This window comes from Schistocerca piceifrons, unplaced genomic scaffold (assembly GCF_021461385.2).
Source record: "Schistocerca piceifrons isolate TAMUIC-IGC-003096 unplaced genomic scaffold, iqSchPice1.1 HiC_scaffold_468, whole genome shotgun sequence".
Classification (NCBI taxonomy): domain Eukaryota; kingdom Metazoa; phylum Arthropoda; class Insecta; order Orthoptera; family Acrididae; genus Schistocerca; species Schistocerca piceifrons.
This window is the reverse complement of record NW_025728698.1, coordinates 730,296-745,973: the sequence shown is the minus strand read 5'-3', so window position 1 is coordinate 745,973 and position 15,678 is coordinate 730,296. Positions and strand designations below refer to the sequence as shown.

Below are 15,678 nucleotides of genomic sequence, written 5' to 3'. Positions count from 1 at the left end.
CCCTGATTGAAGGCGAGGAGCCATCCATTTATCACCTTGCCTCTGAACGAACTCGTGCCAAGAAGAACACCATTCTGCGCCTTAAGACAGACGATGGTGCGCGTATCACGGACAACCGTGACGTCCTCCAACACCTGACGGACCATTTCACGCACCTCTTCCAGGATGTTGAGGTCGACGTCGCCGCCCAACGTGCACTTGTCAGTGGGGTGCCAACTTCTTTGGATCGTCATGACCGCGACTCTTTAACCGAGCCCCTGACACTCGCTGACCTCACATCTGTCCTCCGTGCCTGTCCGGGACGCAAGTCACCTGGCCCCGACGGTCTCCCTTATGAGTTCTACCAACAATTTTGGGACCTGCTCGGCGACCGTTTCTGCAAAATGTGCGAGGAGATTTTTGCTGGATGCGACTTACCCGCCGATTTTTTATCTGGACGTATTGCCCTTATTCCAAAGGTGACTGGTCACTGTCGAGCTCAAGACCTGCGTCCTATCACTGTCCTTAACACTGACTATAAGTTGGTGGCACGATGCGTGGCCTCTCGTCTCAAACAGGCGATGACTAAGGTTCTTTGCCCCACTCAATCCTGTGGCGTTTCGCGTCGGAACATCTTCACCGCCGCTTCCCTGTACCGCGATGTTATCTTCCTCACCGCTGACACTCGCACTCCGGCTGCCATTCTTTCCTTGGACTTCGCCGGTGCCTTTGACAGGGTCTCGCACCCTTACCTGCTGGGCGTTATGTCGCGGATGGGTTTTGGGGAGCGCTTCATACGCATCATCCGGCACTTCTTGGATGGGGCGAATTCCACTATCGTGGTGAACGGTTGCCGGTCGCGCCCCATTCCCATCAGGCGGTCAGTTCGACAGGGGTGTCCCTTGTCGATGTATTTGTTTGCCTTGGCGCTGGACCCCTTGCTGCGTGACATTGGCCGGTTGGTCGACGGTGTCGCTCTCCCAGGCGTCACCTTCCGCTGTGCAGCCTACGCCGATGACGTTGGTGTGTTCGTTGCTAACGCCAGGGACATCGATTCCGTTCGCCGCGTTCTCGACGTTTATGAACGGGCCTCCGGTGCTCAGTTAAATCCCAACAAGACCGTGTTGCTTCCGCTAGGGCCACGATCATTGACCGTCGAACGCTCCTGGTACCGCGTTGTGGGGGAACAGCGCATCTTGGGTCTTGAGGTGACTGCCTGTCCGCAGCGTATGTTAACCCTCACGTGGCGGCGGCTTCTCACACGCATCAGGGGCCTTTGCGTGAGCCACGCTGATCGACGGCTCGACCTCCATCAACGCATCCAGCTGATTAATGGTTATCTCCTCTCACGGGCATGGTATGTCGCCCAACTCCTTACGCTGCCGAAGCAGATCGGCCGAGCCATCTCGCAAGCAGTATACTGGCTCTTGTGGCGGCATGCGCTGTTCAAGGTTGATGCGCTGACCTGTACGCTGCCGAAGCCCGATGGCGGCCTCGGCCTCATTGACTTTTCCCGGAAATGTGCGGCCCTTCTGATACACCGTGTCACCGCTTTGCGCGAAGCCGACCCCGGTGGGACTACAGCGGTCCTCTTCGACCGTTATCGTCCACACTCGGCGCGTGCACCGGTCTGTTTGACGCATATTCCGTTCCGGCTGACGACGGTCAGAGACTATTACTTACACCGCAGTTATGTCCTCACAGTGGCCACTGACAAGGCACGCACGTCGAAGCGCCTTTACCAGGCACTCCGAGGCCAGCCCACGCCACATAAATTAGAGGACAGACGACCGTCGGTCATCTGGCGCCAAGTTTGGGCTAATATTAACAACTCAGCCCTTCCCACCGCAGTTTCGGCGCTATGGTACCGTGTAGTCAACAATTTAATCCCCACTAACCATCGCCTGGCGGCCATCCGCCTACGACCCTCGGCTGCTTGCGGCCGCTGTGGTGACGTTGACACCAGGGAGCATCGCCTCCTCTGCCCCCACGTCACAGAAGTGTGGGCCCTTGCACGTGTGCTCATAGCGCTGATCGGTGGGACGACGCCAGCAAATGTGTCCACAGACTGGTTCCTTACACCTGATCTTCAAACACACCCCCGACCAAGACGTAACGCAATGGTGTGGCTCTTGGGCCACACCATTTTCACGATCTACGACCTTTCCCTCGCCGATGCTGTCTCTTTCATGGACTACCTGTGGAGCCAGCATCGCGTGGCGGAATCTGCTCGAAACTATACGACCACTTTTGCCCGGTATTTGAAAGTTGCAATGATCCATGGATATCAAACGGTGTTCCAGGTTGCCTAGGGCGCCTTGTCCAGGCATTGCCTAGGATTGCCCCTGGTTTTTTTTGCACCAATCTCTGACTTGACTCACCCCAGATTCGCAATTGGAACAATTATTGCAAAAACTTTATTGGAAAAATAGGAATCACGCAATCAATCTTAGAAGCTTATTCCTTAGTTAATTCTCTAGGCGATGGGATTATCTCGCCAGTTTCATTTTCACTTGTGTGTGCTGCCGTCCCTGTTTTTAATTTCCTTTCATTTCTATCTTTCTTTCTTTCTTCCTTTTTGGTTCTCAACTCACTATTTCTTCACACCTGCAGAGCGAGGTGTCTTTCTGAGTCAAGTGTCGTCGCCCACTGCGGCATAGCAGAGTATGCCCCTCGCTTTTAATTTCGTTCCTGGCAACAAGTCTTGCTACTCAATGCACCCTGTGCGTGCTGCGTCGACACTCTAGGATGGCAGCATTTTTGGAGAGGACAAGGTAGGGCTGTAGTGGAGGAAGGAGGCCCAAAAAAAAAAAAAAAAAAAAAAAAAAAAAAAAAAAATAAAAAAAAAAAAAAAAAAAAAGTGTAGTGCTTTCGCCCCGCACTAACTAAGGACGACAGGCCCTTCGTCCTTAGTTAGTGCGGGGCGAAAGCCACAGGCGAAAGCGGCCCGGGAAGATAGTACCACAGGCCGCCTAGCCTTAGATAATAGAGAGGGGCTATGGCCACAGCCCAGTCCGGTCCCCGAAGCTAGTAGGACAGACCGGCTGGACTTAGGATTAACATACGCGGCGGTCCTGACCCGCAGCAGCGTGGTGGGCTCACAGGCTGCCTTGCCCTCACCCTGTGTGAGTGTGCAGGCGTCTGCGACGCCCAGGACGGCGGTGGTTGCTACCCCCGCGTCGTGTGTACTCTGTGTGCGCACGCCGAGGAGGTCTGGCATCCCCCTGCCGACACGCTCCGCGACGTCAACCGCGTCGCCACGAGTGCCGAGCGCAAGTTCGGGAGGTGAAGGCAGCACGCTGCCGACGCCTGCCGCCGAACGCGTCGCTCCGGCCAGAGGCGCAGTGTCCGACAAAGGCCGCGGCTCGCCGCTGCCCGCGCCGGCCATTGCACCCAGTGGCGTACGCTGGCCACGTCGTGCGGCTACCGCAGGCGCCTCCCGCCCGCCATCTGTCGGGAGCGTGGGTACCGGCCTGGGACTGCCGCCCGCATTCGCTACGCCGCCAACAGGTGGCTCTGCGGTGCGGGTGGACAGTGGCAGGCAGGCTGCCTCGCTCGCCGCGACCGTTGGTGTTGTCATTCACGGCGCAGCCGCGCCGCCGGTTGACGCACCAAAGGCCGCGCGCCCGGCGGATGCACCGGATGGTGTGGTGCTTGTGCGGTCGCAGACGTACACGCGCCGCGTTCCCTCTGCCCTGCCGGCGGTTACGTCGAGTGACGCCCGTCACTCCGTCTCCGCTCAGGCAGGGAGTGCTACTAAACAAGCAGCCTCTGTTTCAGATAACGAGTGGCACGTAGTCACCCCACGGAGGGACAGACGCCGTGCTGCAGGACGCAGACCACCGCCCCCGGACCGACGGCGCATCATACCGCCCAGTCCGCGTAACAGCGACCCGGCGCGAGCCAACGCGCCTGGGCGGCCGGCGCGAGCTACACCTCGTGTATCTCGCGCCGGCGGCAGGGCACGGGCGACCGCTGGGCCATCTGTTGGCGGCGCGGCGAACAACAGCCGCGGTGCGCTGGGCCCGAGCGCCAGGCCGGCGCGAGCTACACCTCGAGACGCCCGGCCGGCGCGGGCTACACCGGCCACCCCTACGACCACTGCGCCATCTGGTAACGATCGTCGGGCACCCAGTCCGCGTAACAGCGGCCCGGGGCGAGCCGGCGCGTCCGGTCAGCCGGCGCGAGCTACACCCCGTGTTTCTCGCGCCGGCGGCGGGCCGCCGGCGACCGCCGGGCCATCTGTTGGCGGCGCGGCGGACACCAGCCGCGGTGCGCCCGACCCGTGCGCCAGGCCGGCGCAAGCTACACCGGCCCCTGCTGCTACCGCTGCGCCACCTGTCACCAGCGCGGCGACCGAAAGCAGCACTGAGCGGCCCACGCCAGATGGCAGCACGGCACCACCACCGACGCAGACGACGGAGCGGCGCGACGTGAACGGAGGGACTGCAGCTGCGTCTCCGAGAACTGGCAGCAAGAAGAGGAGACGCCGACGCCGTAACAACCGGCCCAGTCCCAACCTCCCGCCGCAAGATTCCCGTCCTTCACCAGACCTGACAGGCCCCCCTGTACCCTCCGAACAGGGCGCAACTGAGGCAGCTCCGCCCCCCCCTCCCCCGGCCGACGCTCGGCTAACGGAGAGGCAGCGGCGCTGGCTGGCGGCCCTGGAGAGCGTCCACAACCAACCGTGGGACGCATTCGTCGCGGTCGTCGAGGACTTCATCTCCGAGATAGCCGAGACGAAGCCACAACGCCGGGCAGCCGGAGGTCGACAGGATGGGCCACCAGCAGCAGCGCACCGCGGCCAGGGCCGCGCCGACGCTGCTGCCAATCCCCCTCCCCCTGCCCCTACACGCGGCCGCGGTGGGCGGCGCGGTGGACGTGGCGCACGGCGCGCGGCGGCCGCCGAGCGTCGGTACGACGCGAATGCAGCGTCTGAGATTCAGAAGCTGTACCGCGCGGACCGGCGCAAGGCGATGCAGCGCGTCCTTGGCGAGACGTCACCGTACTGCCAAATCGATGGCAACGTGCTCACGGAGCACTTTAAGAAGATCTACGCTAAATCTGACTTTTCTGTTGCAGATGCACCAACTGCTGTCCCGGACTTTGCCGCCACCACGCCTCCTGATGTCAGCGAGGAGGTCCTGCCGCCGATCACCCCCTCACAGGTGCAACAGCGGCTCCAGAAGGCGAGCAACACTGCTCCTGGGGCAGACGGAGTCACCTACTCGGACTTGCGACGTGAGGATCCTGGCTGCCACGTGCTAGCTAAGATCTTCTCGCGCTGCTGGAATGAGCGGAAGACTCCGGTGCAGTGGAAAATATCCACTACCGTCCTCATCCATAAGAAAGGGGACGTCTCGGACGTGACAAACTGGCGGCCTTTAGCATTGAGCTCTACTATCTCTAAGCTCTTTGCTGCAATCGTTGCGGACCGCACTTCTCTCTGGGCGGAGCGGTTGAACCTGCTCTCCCCGGAACAGAAGGGCTTCCGCACGTTTGAAGGCTGCTACGAGCACAACTTCATTGTGCAGACGGCAATTGATGATGCAAGGCGCAGGGGAGGCCAAGCATGCTTTGCTTGGCTTGATCTAGCGAATGCTTTCGGTTCAGTGCCTCACGCTCACCTCCTTGGAGTACTGAGCAGGATGGGACTACCAGAGCAATTGCATCAGCTAATTGCCGATATGTACGATGGTTGCTCCACCCGCGTCCGTACATCTGACGGACTAACGGAGGAGATAGAGATCCAGGCGGGCGTCAAGCAGGGCTGTCCACTGTCGCCCATCGTCTTTAATCTCGCGCTCGAGCCGGTACTTCGCGCCGCAACCTCGCTCAGAAATGAGTGTGGTATTCCGCTTAGCGGCGTCAGTGTGAGTGCACTGGCGTATGCGGACGATATCGTGCTTCTGGCGCGGGATTCAGAGGCGATGCAGACGCTCCTCAATGTTGTGGGTGAGGCGGCGACGTGGGCCGGGCTTACCTTCAAGCCGTCGAAGTGTGCCACGCTTCACATCCGCCGTCGGCAGACACTAGGCTCGGTATTCGCCCTGCAAGGGGGAGAACCAGCCGTGCTCGGTGCGGGTGACGCCTACCTCCATCTTGGCGTCCCCACCGGGTACAAAGTCACGCAGACGCCAACGGATGCGATCGCGGCAATTCGACGCGACTTGCAGCACCTGGACGCTTCCCTGCTGGCTCCCTGGCAGAAGATTGACGCTGTGCGTGTCTTCCTCCTCCCTAGGCTTGACTTTGTCATGCGGGGCGGAGCGGTACGCAAGGGGCCGCTATCTGCACTCGACAAGGCAGTGAAAGCGGCTGTCAAATCTTGGCTGTTCCTCCCACAGCGTGCGTCCACTGAACAGCTGTACCTCGCGCTGGGAGAGGGAGGATGCGGCCTGACGCCGCTCGCGGACGCTGCGGACATCTCGACGATCGTCCACGGCTTCCGCATGCTGCACTGCGACGACGCCACCGTCCGAGACATCGCCTGGGCCACACTATCTACGGCCGCGCGCCGCCGACTGGGGAGGGAGCCGAGTCGTTCCGACTTGGCCACCTACCTTAGCGGCAGCACTGAGGGTGACCTCGCACGCGACGGTGGTGACATCCAGTCACTGTGGACGCGCGTCAGGAACGCCACAAGGCGCCTAGCGCCGCGTGGCGTCACCTGGCGCTGGAGTGAGCTGCTTTCCGAGTTGCAGGTGGAGGTCGGCGGCCGGGACGCCATCGCTGACGACGCGGAACACGGCGGCATCGGAGGGGTGACGCAGCCGGCCACGGAGGGGACGGCGCCTGCGACTACACGACACCTCGATGATGGCGGCGATGGACCGCAACACGATGATGACAGCGTGGGACGCAACGTCAACACTGGCGTCGAGCATGTCCGGGTGGGAGGGGGCGCCAAACGTCTCCTCTCGCGGACGCTCCGCGAGTGTCTGAGGCAGCGCCTGCGCAACCTCCTACTCAGGAAACCTGACCAGGGGAAGGTGTTCGAGTGTACCAGGGAGTCCACAGCGTCCAACCACTTCATAGCGGGAGGCAAATACACCCGCTTCGCAGACTGGCGCTTTATCCATCGCGCCAGGCTCGGAGTCGTGCCTCTGAACGGTTGTCGCCGCTTTGATGGGCGGGCAAACAACAACAAAGCCTGCCGACGCTGTGGCCACAACAACGAGACGCTCCCACACGTGATTAACGCGTGTATGGTGCACTCAGCAGCCCTGCAGTATCGCCACAACGCGGTCCTCAACCGCCTCGCGACAGCAGTCGCTGGGCGGCCAAGAAGAGGAAACACTGCTGTTCCTGACATCAGGATCAACCAAACCGTCATAGGGGACAGCAGTGGGCTGCGTCCGGACCTCGTAATAACTGACGAGGCCGCGAAGACTGTGACCATCGTCGATGTGACAATCCCCTTCGAGAATAGGCGGATTGCGCTCGACAACGCTCGGCAACTGAAGAGGATAAAGTACGCCGACGTTGCGCGCGGATTAGCCGCTCGCGGCTATTCCGTCACTGTCGACGCCCTGGTTGTCGGCAGTCTGGGGGCGTGGGACCGCCAGAACGATGCAGTGCTTCGGCACCTAGGCATCGCTAGCCGCTACTGCCAACTGATGCGGCGGCTGATGGTGTCTGACACCATCAAGTGGTCCCGCGACATTTACGTGGAACACATTACTGGCCACCGCCAGTATGTGTCCCCCTAGACTGTGGCATGCTCTGACGTCAGGCTGCGAGACCCTCGAGACTGCAGTCGTCGGAGAACTTCGAGGTCGGTGCCTTCGTGACGTCGGCGTCGAGATTCTCCTCCACGACGTGGGACCTGCGGCGCTACACCATCTTCGCGCCGCACTGCAGCAGTGCCGAGTCAGTAGCGGTGCGTGCGGTGCTGCCTGGTGCCCCTCCCTCCGTGGTGTCCGCCGAATATGGCCCCCACCTCGGTTGGCGCGGTGCTAGGCGGCGCCAAACGTGTGCCTACTGCCCGGCAGTCTCCAGCCAGCGTGGGAAGCAACGCCCTCCTGCCACGACACCCCGGTGACGTCTGCCGCAAGGCGGACAGAGGGGAGAAGTCCGGCTGCGTGTGACCCGCCTGCGTGCGTGGCACACCAGCCGCTGGCAGCCGTGCATGTGCAGTGTGCTGTCAGGGCATGGAGATGAATGAAATAAAACAAAATAGTTCCTAAAACTAGTTCCAAACCTCTCCCGGTCTGAAATATCTAAGGCCGCGCCTATCGCGGGATTAATCTTAAGGTAATATACATAAGCATCCGCGCCTAACGCGGTCTTCCAATATTTAAGTAGTGGGCTTAACCCACGAATTAGAATTAAATTCAACTATTTAAGTGCGGTTAGAACCGTCTACTATATATTTCAATTTAATTTTCATTAAATTTGTAAAACTCGATTTGTATAGAGTCATGAATATTCTTTCTTAAAATTATACTTCTTAAAACTGTAACTAAGAATTATCTCGGAAAATAAAAATCTGTTCTTATCAGCTTAATATCTGATACGTCCTGCATCGCAGGACCAGAATATTAAACTCATTTTTGGCTCATGACGGAGTGCTAGGGGCTTGCTCCACCTCTGTCGCGGGTTGGCCCGGCATTGCAGTACCGCCGGGATCGGCCCACCTAAAATTAATTAAAACACAGCCTGAAATGGGTTAATATTCTGCAGTGATCAGATATTCCGCTGGTAGCAAAACTTGTTGTGGTTGTCGATTTGCCCAGTAGTTAGCTGCTTACACACCACGATTTCTTGTAATTAATTTAACATCATCTTATGAATTTTTTTTATTTTATTTTTTTTTTTTTTGCGGTTAGCCGGTCCGCTCTTGCAGCCGCATTACACTAGGCTGGTAATTTATGTGGCCACAGAAGAGTGCCTTCGGATGCCTCGTTGGCGTCACATATGGTCCGGCCACAGATAATTTTAATTACATTTTTTGGAGTTATATCCTTAGCTCCTCGCGAACGTCGTCGTCGCCGCCGCACGCACGCAGAATACGTGTGTACACACGTACGCAGTAGGCAGTGGACGATGTAAGCACTCGGCTAGGTGTAGCTCGCGCCGGCCTCGCGCCGGTGTAGCTCGCGCCGGCCTGGCGCTGCTGTGGGGCGGCCTCACGGCTTCTCCACTGCCCTGGCAGCTAGCGGCGTTCAAATGGGAGTCGCGGTTTACTGTTCGACATGGAGGGTAGTACTGGGCTGGTGACGAGTGCTCCCGTGAATTGTCTTTCCTCCAGCACTTGCTTTTGCGGTGTTTTCGACGGTCGCCAGTTGCCATATCGGCCCCTACCACCGTGTGTCACTCCCACATGTGGAGCGCACACGCTGCAAGCATTTAGGCCCTTCGGCTGCGGTTTTTCCTTATCGCTTCTCGGCCTTTTGGCTAAGAAGCACCCCGCGGTCGGAGCGGTCCGTTGTGCTCTGTAGCGGGTCGCGAGTCGCGTTTCGTGGTCGTTTCGTTTGTTCTTGGTTTTTCCAGCGTTGTTATTTTTGCGGTGAATATGTCGAACCGGTCGAACAGTATTCAATGCGTATTCGACAGAGCAGCGAGACGGCCTACGGCCTTTGAAATACAGGAATGGATATTTGGTGATCTGAAAGTACCGGAAAATGACGTCGACACCTTTCAACTGGATTTTGTCTTATTCTCGTTATTCGTGAAATTTCTCGACCAAGAGAAATACGAAAAGTATGGCCTGGCACTCGCGGGCGAACATCCGTTCCGCTACTTCGATGGAACTGTCGGAACAGTGCATATAGTGCCATCTGGCTTTGGGATACGGACTGTGCGGGTATTTAACGTACCCCCCGAGTGTCCCAATGACGTAATCGGCCGTGTCCTGTCGCGGTATGGCACGGTGCTCAGCATCACGAATGAGAAGTGGGGAAGTGCCTACCGTTTCCAGGGCAACAGCGGCGTTCGTAGTGTCCGCATGGACCTCCGCCAGCACATCCCGTCGTATATAAATGTTGCGAGTACCAGGGCCCAGGTCACCTATATTGGGCAACCGCAAACTTGCTCCCTTTGTCAATCGACGGAGCATCTCCGCGTGGACTGCCCGCGCCGGCGTCCTGTGCAACTGCCGCGGGAACGCGCTGCTGGTACCGACCTTGTGCCTCTCCTCAGCGAGGTAGTGGCGGGCGCTGCCCACCGTCCCGCTGAGCGACCTGACGTGTCGCCCCCGCCAGAAGCAGTGCAACCGGCACCCAGTGCACCGGCTGACGGACCCGTCCCGGACCAGACGCCCGTTGTGGCGGTACCGCCGGCGGCGTCTGATGTGCCTGCTATGGCGAGTGATGTGGTCGCTGTCGAACGGATGGAGGTCGTTCTTCCTACCCCGCCCATCCCGGCAGATGACGCTAAGTCCCCCCGCCGTCGTCATCGGCGCAAGAAGGCGAACCCGGACCAGCCGGCGGAGGAAGCGGACGGTTTACGTCCTCCTGAGAGCGGCAGTGAGGCTGACTCTCAGGCCTCCTCAGTTTCCCGCTCTGTTTCCGCTGACCGCTCGGGCGGTATGCGGCAAACTGCTCGGCAACTAGAGGCTCTTATCAGTTCCTCGCGAGATCGGGGAGCGATCCCTGCAAAACGGAAACATGACCAGGGTAGCGACCAGCCAATGCAGCGTACTCGCACCCTTTCACACCCTACTGTGTCCGACGCGTCTGCGCCGCCTGGCTTAGACTATCCTGCCGATGGGGGAGGCCTGAACTGGGCTGACGACGAGGGCGATGACATGCGTGATTGAGTGGGTCTTTCCCCACATGAGCTGCTTGGTACTTGGTATTTGTTTCTCACATCCGGGGTGATATCGCTGGGTTCTGGTGTGGATATTTCCACACCTGCTTCCCTACGGCTGTGACCCTATCTGCCGTTGTCTACTCTGTGTTGCTCTCCCATGCCTGCCTTTGACCGTCCGCCGGGAGCCCTCTCCCTTTTAACGATCAATATCAACTCCATCTCCAACCCGGTCAAACTTCGATCTCTGAAGGACTTTCTCCGCCTTGGTGCGTTTGATGTGGTCTTTCTCCAGGAAGTTTGTGCCCCTTTTCTATCTGACCTTGCTGGTTATGAGGCACTGTATAACATTGACCCTGACGCCCGGCGGGGTACTGCTTTGCTCTACCGATCAGAGTTTATTCCATCCCACGTTACCACGCTACCCAACGGTCGCGTTCTTGCATGTATCCTTCAAGATGTCCTTTTTCTAAATGTCTATGCTCCTTCCGGTGCTAACCACAGGCATGGCAGAACAACACTTTTTCAGTCTGATCTCCCCCCTTTCTTAGCAGCTCGTCGCCCTATCGTCTTTGGCGGAGACTTCAACTGTGTGGTGGCCGACGTTGACCAGGTCCCGACGCCTATGCGGTGTGAAGCGCTCGCTTCACTCCTTCGGGCGGCTGACCTTACTGACACATGGCGCCACTTCCATCCCGCCTACACGCAATTTACCCACATCTATCCCACTGGAGCCAGCCGTATTGATCGTGTTTATGTCTCGACTGATTTGACTCCCGCTTTTTGGGCCGTCCAAGTCATACCCGTGGCCTTTAGTGACCACTGTGCGTACTCGTGTTCCTTGCGTATCGCGGGTCCTGCCCCGGTTCCTCGTGGCACCTCTTGGAAGATGAATACCCTTCATCTGTCCCTGCCCGAACTTCGTGCTCTTGTCACGAAAACGTGGCAGGATTGTCTCGTGGACACTTCCCGGTACCCTACCACGGTGGTTTGGTGGCTCCGCTGTGCGAAGCCCCGGCTGCGACGTGTTATCCGGCAATACAGTCGCGACGTCGCCCACTGGAAACGTAGCACGTTGGCCTTCTATCAGCAGTGTCTCACTGACGCCCTGACTCTTCCTGCTGACCGGTATGATCAGCTCCGCATGCGCCTCAACAAAATTAAGGCGCAAATCCTTCGCTTCTCTCGGGAGAAAGCCGACGGTATGGTGGTGCGGTGTCGTTCTGCATCCCTGATTGAAGGCGAGGAGCCATCCCTTTATCACCTCGCCTCTGAACGAACTCGTGCCAAGAAGAACACCATTTTGCGCCTTAAGACAGACGATGGTGCGCGTATCACAGACAACCGCGACGTCCTCCAACACCTGACGGACCATTTCACGCACCTCTTCCAGGATGTTGAGGTCGACGTTGCCGCCCAACGTGCACTTGTCAGTGGGGTGCCCACTTCTTTGGATCGTCATGACCGCGGCTCCTTAACCGAGCCCCTGACACTCGCTGACCTCACATCTGTCCTCCGTGCCTGTCCGGGACGCAAGTCACCTGGCCCCGACGGTCTCCCTTATGAGTTCTACCAACAATTTTGGGACCTGCTCGGCGACCGTTTCTGCACAATGTGCGAGGAGATTTTTGCTGGATGCGACTTACCCGCCGACTTTTTATCTGGACGTATTGCCCTTATTCCAAAGGTGACTGGTCACTGCCGAGCTCAAGACCTGCGTCCTATCACTGTCCTTAACACTGACTATAAGTTGGTGGCACGATGCGTGGCCTCTCGTCTCAAACAGGCGATGACTAAGGTACTTTGCCCCACTCAATCCTGTGGCGTTTCGCGTCGGAACATCTTCACCGCCGCTTCCCTGTACCGCGATGCCGTCTTCCTCACCGCTGACACTCGCACCCCGGCTGCCATTCTCTCCTTGGACTTCGCCGGTGCCTTTGACAGGGTCTCGCACCCTTACCTGCTGGCCGTTATGTCGCGGATGGGTTTTGGGGAGCGCTTCATACGCATCATCCGGCACTTCTTGAATGGGGCGAATTCCACTATCTTGGTGAACGGTTGCCGATCGCGCCCCATTCCCATCCGACGGTCGGTTCGACAGGGATGCCCCTTGTCGATGTATTTGTTTGCCTTGGCACTGGACCCCATGCTGCGCGACATTAGCCGGTTGGGCGACGGTGTCGCTCTCCCAGGCGTCACCCTCCGCTGTGCGGCCTACGCCGATGACGTTGGTGTGTTCGTTGCTAACGCAAGGGACATCGACTCCGTTCGCCGCATTCTCGATGTTTATGAACGGGCCTCCGGTGCTCAGTTAAATCCCAACAAGACTGTGTTACTTCCGCTAGGGCCACGATCTTTGACCGTCGAACGCCCCTGGTACCGAGTTGTAGGGGAACAGCGTATCTTGGGTCTTGAGGTGACTGCCTGTCCGCAGCGTATGTTAACCCTCACGTGGCGGCGGCTTCTCACACGCATCAGGGGCCTTTGCGTGAGCCACGCTGATCGACGGCTCGACCTCCATCAACGCATCCGGCTTATTAATGGTTATCTCCTCTCACGAGCATGGTATGTCGCCCAACTCCTTACGCTGCCGAAGCAGATCGGCCGAGCCATATCCCAAGCAGTATATTGGCTCTTGTGGCGGCATGCGCTGTTCAAGGTTGATGCGCTGACCTGTACGCTGCCGAGGGTCGATGGCGGCCTTGGCCTCATTGACTTTTCCCGGAAATGTGCGGCCCTTCTGATTCACCGTGTCGCCGCTTTGCGCGACGCCGACCCCTGTGGGACTACAGCGGTCCTCTTCGACCGTTATCGTCCACACTCGGCGCGTGCTCCGGTCTGTTTGATGCATATTCCGATCCGGCTGACGACGGTCAGAGACTATTACTTCCACCGCAGTTATGTCCTCGCAGTGGCCACTGACAAGGCACGCACGTCGAAGCGCCTTTACCAGGCACTCCGAGGCCAGCCCACGCCCCATAAATTAGAGGACAGACGACCGTCGGTCATCTGGCGCCAAGTTTGGGCTAATATTAACAACTCAGCCCTTCCCACGGCGGTTTCAGCGCTATGGTACCGTGTCGTCAACAATTTAATCCCCACTAACCATCGCCTGGCGGCCATCCGCCTACGGCCCTCGGCTGCTTGCGGCCGCTGTGGTGACGTTGACACCAGGGAGCATCGCCTCCTCTGCCCCCACGTCACAGAAGTGTGGACCCTTGCACGTGTACTCATAGCGCTGATCGGTGGGACGACGCCAGCAAATGTATCCACCGACTGGTTCCTTACACCTGATCTTCAAACACAACCCCGACCAAGGCGTAACGCAATGGTGTGGCTCTTGGGCCACACCATTTTCACGATCTACGACCTTTCCCTCGCCGATGCTGTCTCTTACATGGACTACCTGTGGAGCCAGCATCGCGTGGCGGAATCTGCTCGAAACTATACGACCACTTTTGCCCGGTATTTGAAAGTTGCAATGATCCATGGATACCAAACGGTGTTCAAGGTTGCCTAGGGCGCCTTGTCCAGGCATTGCCTAGGATTGCCCCTGGTTTTTTTTGCACCAATCTCTGACTTGACTCACCCCAGATTCGCAATTGGAACAATTATTGCAAAAACTTTATTGGACAAATAGGAATCACGCAATCACTCTTAGAAGCTTATTCCTTAGTTAATTCTCCAGGCGATGGGATTATCTCGCCAGTCTCATTTTCACTTGTGTGTGCTGCCGTCCCTGTTTTTAATTTCCTTTCATTTCTATCTTTCTTTCTTTCTTCCCTTTTGGTTCTCAACTCACTATTTCTTCACACCTGCAGAGCGAGGTGTCTTTCTGAGTCAAGTGTCGTCGCCCACTGCGGCATAGCAGAGTATGCCCCTCGCCTTTAATTTCGTTCCTGGCAACAAGTCTTGCTACCCAATGCACCCTGTGCGTGCTGCGTCGACACTCTAGGATGGCGGCATTTTTGGAGAGGACAAGGCAGGGCTGTAGGGGAGGCAGGAGGCCCAAAAAAAAAAAAAAAAAAAAAAAAAAAGTGTAGTATCTGTTCTTATCAGCTTAATATCTGATACGTCCTGCATCGCAGGACCAGAATATTAAACTCATTTTTGGCTCATGACGGAGTGCTAGGGGCTTGCTCCACCTCTGTCGCGGGTTGGCCCGGCATTGCAGTACCGCCGGGATCGGCCCACCTAAAATTAATTAAAACATAGCCTGAAATGGGTTAATATTCTGCAGTTATCAGATATTCCGCTGGTAGCAAAACTTGTTGTAGTTGTCGATGTGCCCAGTAGTTAGCTGCTTACACACCACGATTTCTTGTAATTAATTTGACATTATCTTACGAACTTTATTTATTTATTTATTTATTTATTTAATTTTTTTTTTTTTTTTTTTTTTTTTTTTTTTTTTTTTTTTTTTTTTTTTTTTTGCGGTTAGCCGGAACGCTCTTGCAGCCGCATTACACTAGGCTGGTAATTTATGTGGCCACAGAAGAGTGCCTTCGGATGCCTCGTTGGCGTCACATATGGTCCGGCCACAGATAATTTTAATTACATTTTTTGGAGTTATATCCTTAGCTCCTCGCGAACGTCGTCGTCGCCGCCGCACGCACGCAGAATACGTGTGTACACACGTTATAATAAAAAAAAAAGAAAAAAAAAAAAAAAAAAAAAGACAAAAAAAAAAAAAAAAAAAAAAAAAAAAAAGTGTAGTATCTGTTCTTATCAGCTTAATATCTGATACGTCCTGCATCGCAGGACCAGAATATTAAACTCATTTTTGGCTCATGACGGAGTGCTAGGGGCTTGCTCCACCTCTGTCGCGGGTTGGCCCGGCATTGCAGTACCGCCGGGATCGGCCCACCTAAAATTAATTAAAACACAGCCTGAAATGGGTTAATATTCTGCAGTGATCAGATATTCCGCTGGTAGCAAAACTTGTTG

The 15,678-nt window shown here is 57.0% G+C and overlaps 1 non-coding gene and 2 pseudogenes across 1 annotated transcript; all 3 read left to right on the top strand.

Annotated features, from left to right (window-relative positions):
- The first annotated feature begins 8,424 nt into the window (after positions 1-8,424).
- LOC124752511 lies at positions 8,425-8,623 on the top strand. Its single transcript, XR_007012142.1, has one exon. It is a non-coding gene; the product is annotated as a U2 spliceosomal RNA (small nuclear RNA).
- A 6,132-nt stretch (positions 8,624-14,755) lies between these two features.
- LOC124752504 lies at positions 14,756-14,930 on the top strand (annotated as a pseudogene).
- Positions 14,931-15,428: 498 nt separating this feature from the next.
- On the top strand, positions 15,429-15,603 carry LOC124752505 (annotated as a pseudogene).
- Positions 15,604-15,678: the final 75 nt, after the last annotated feature.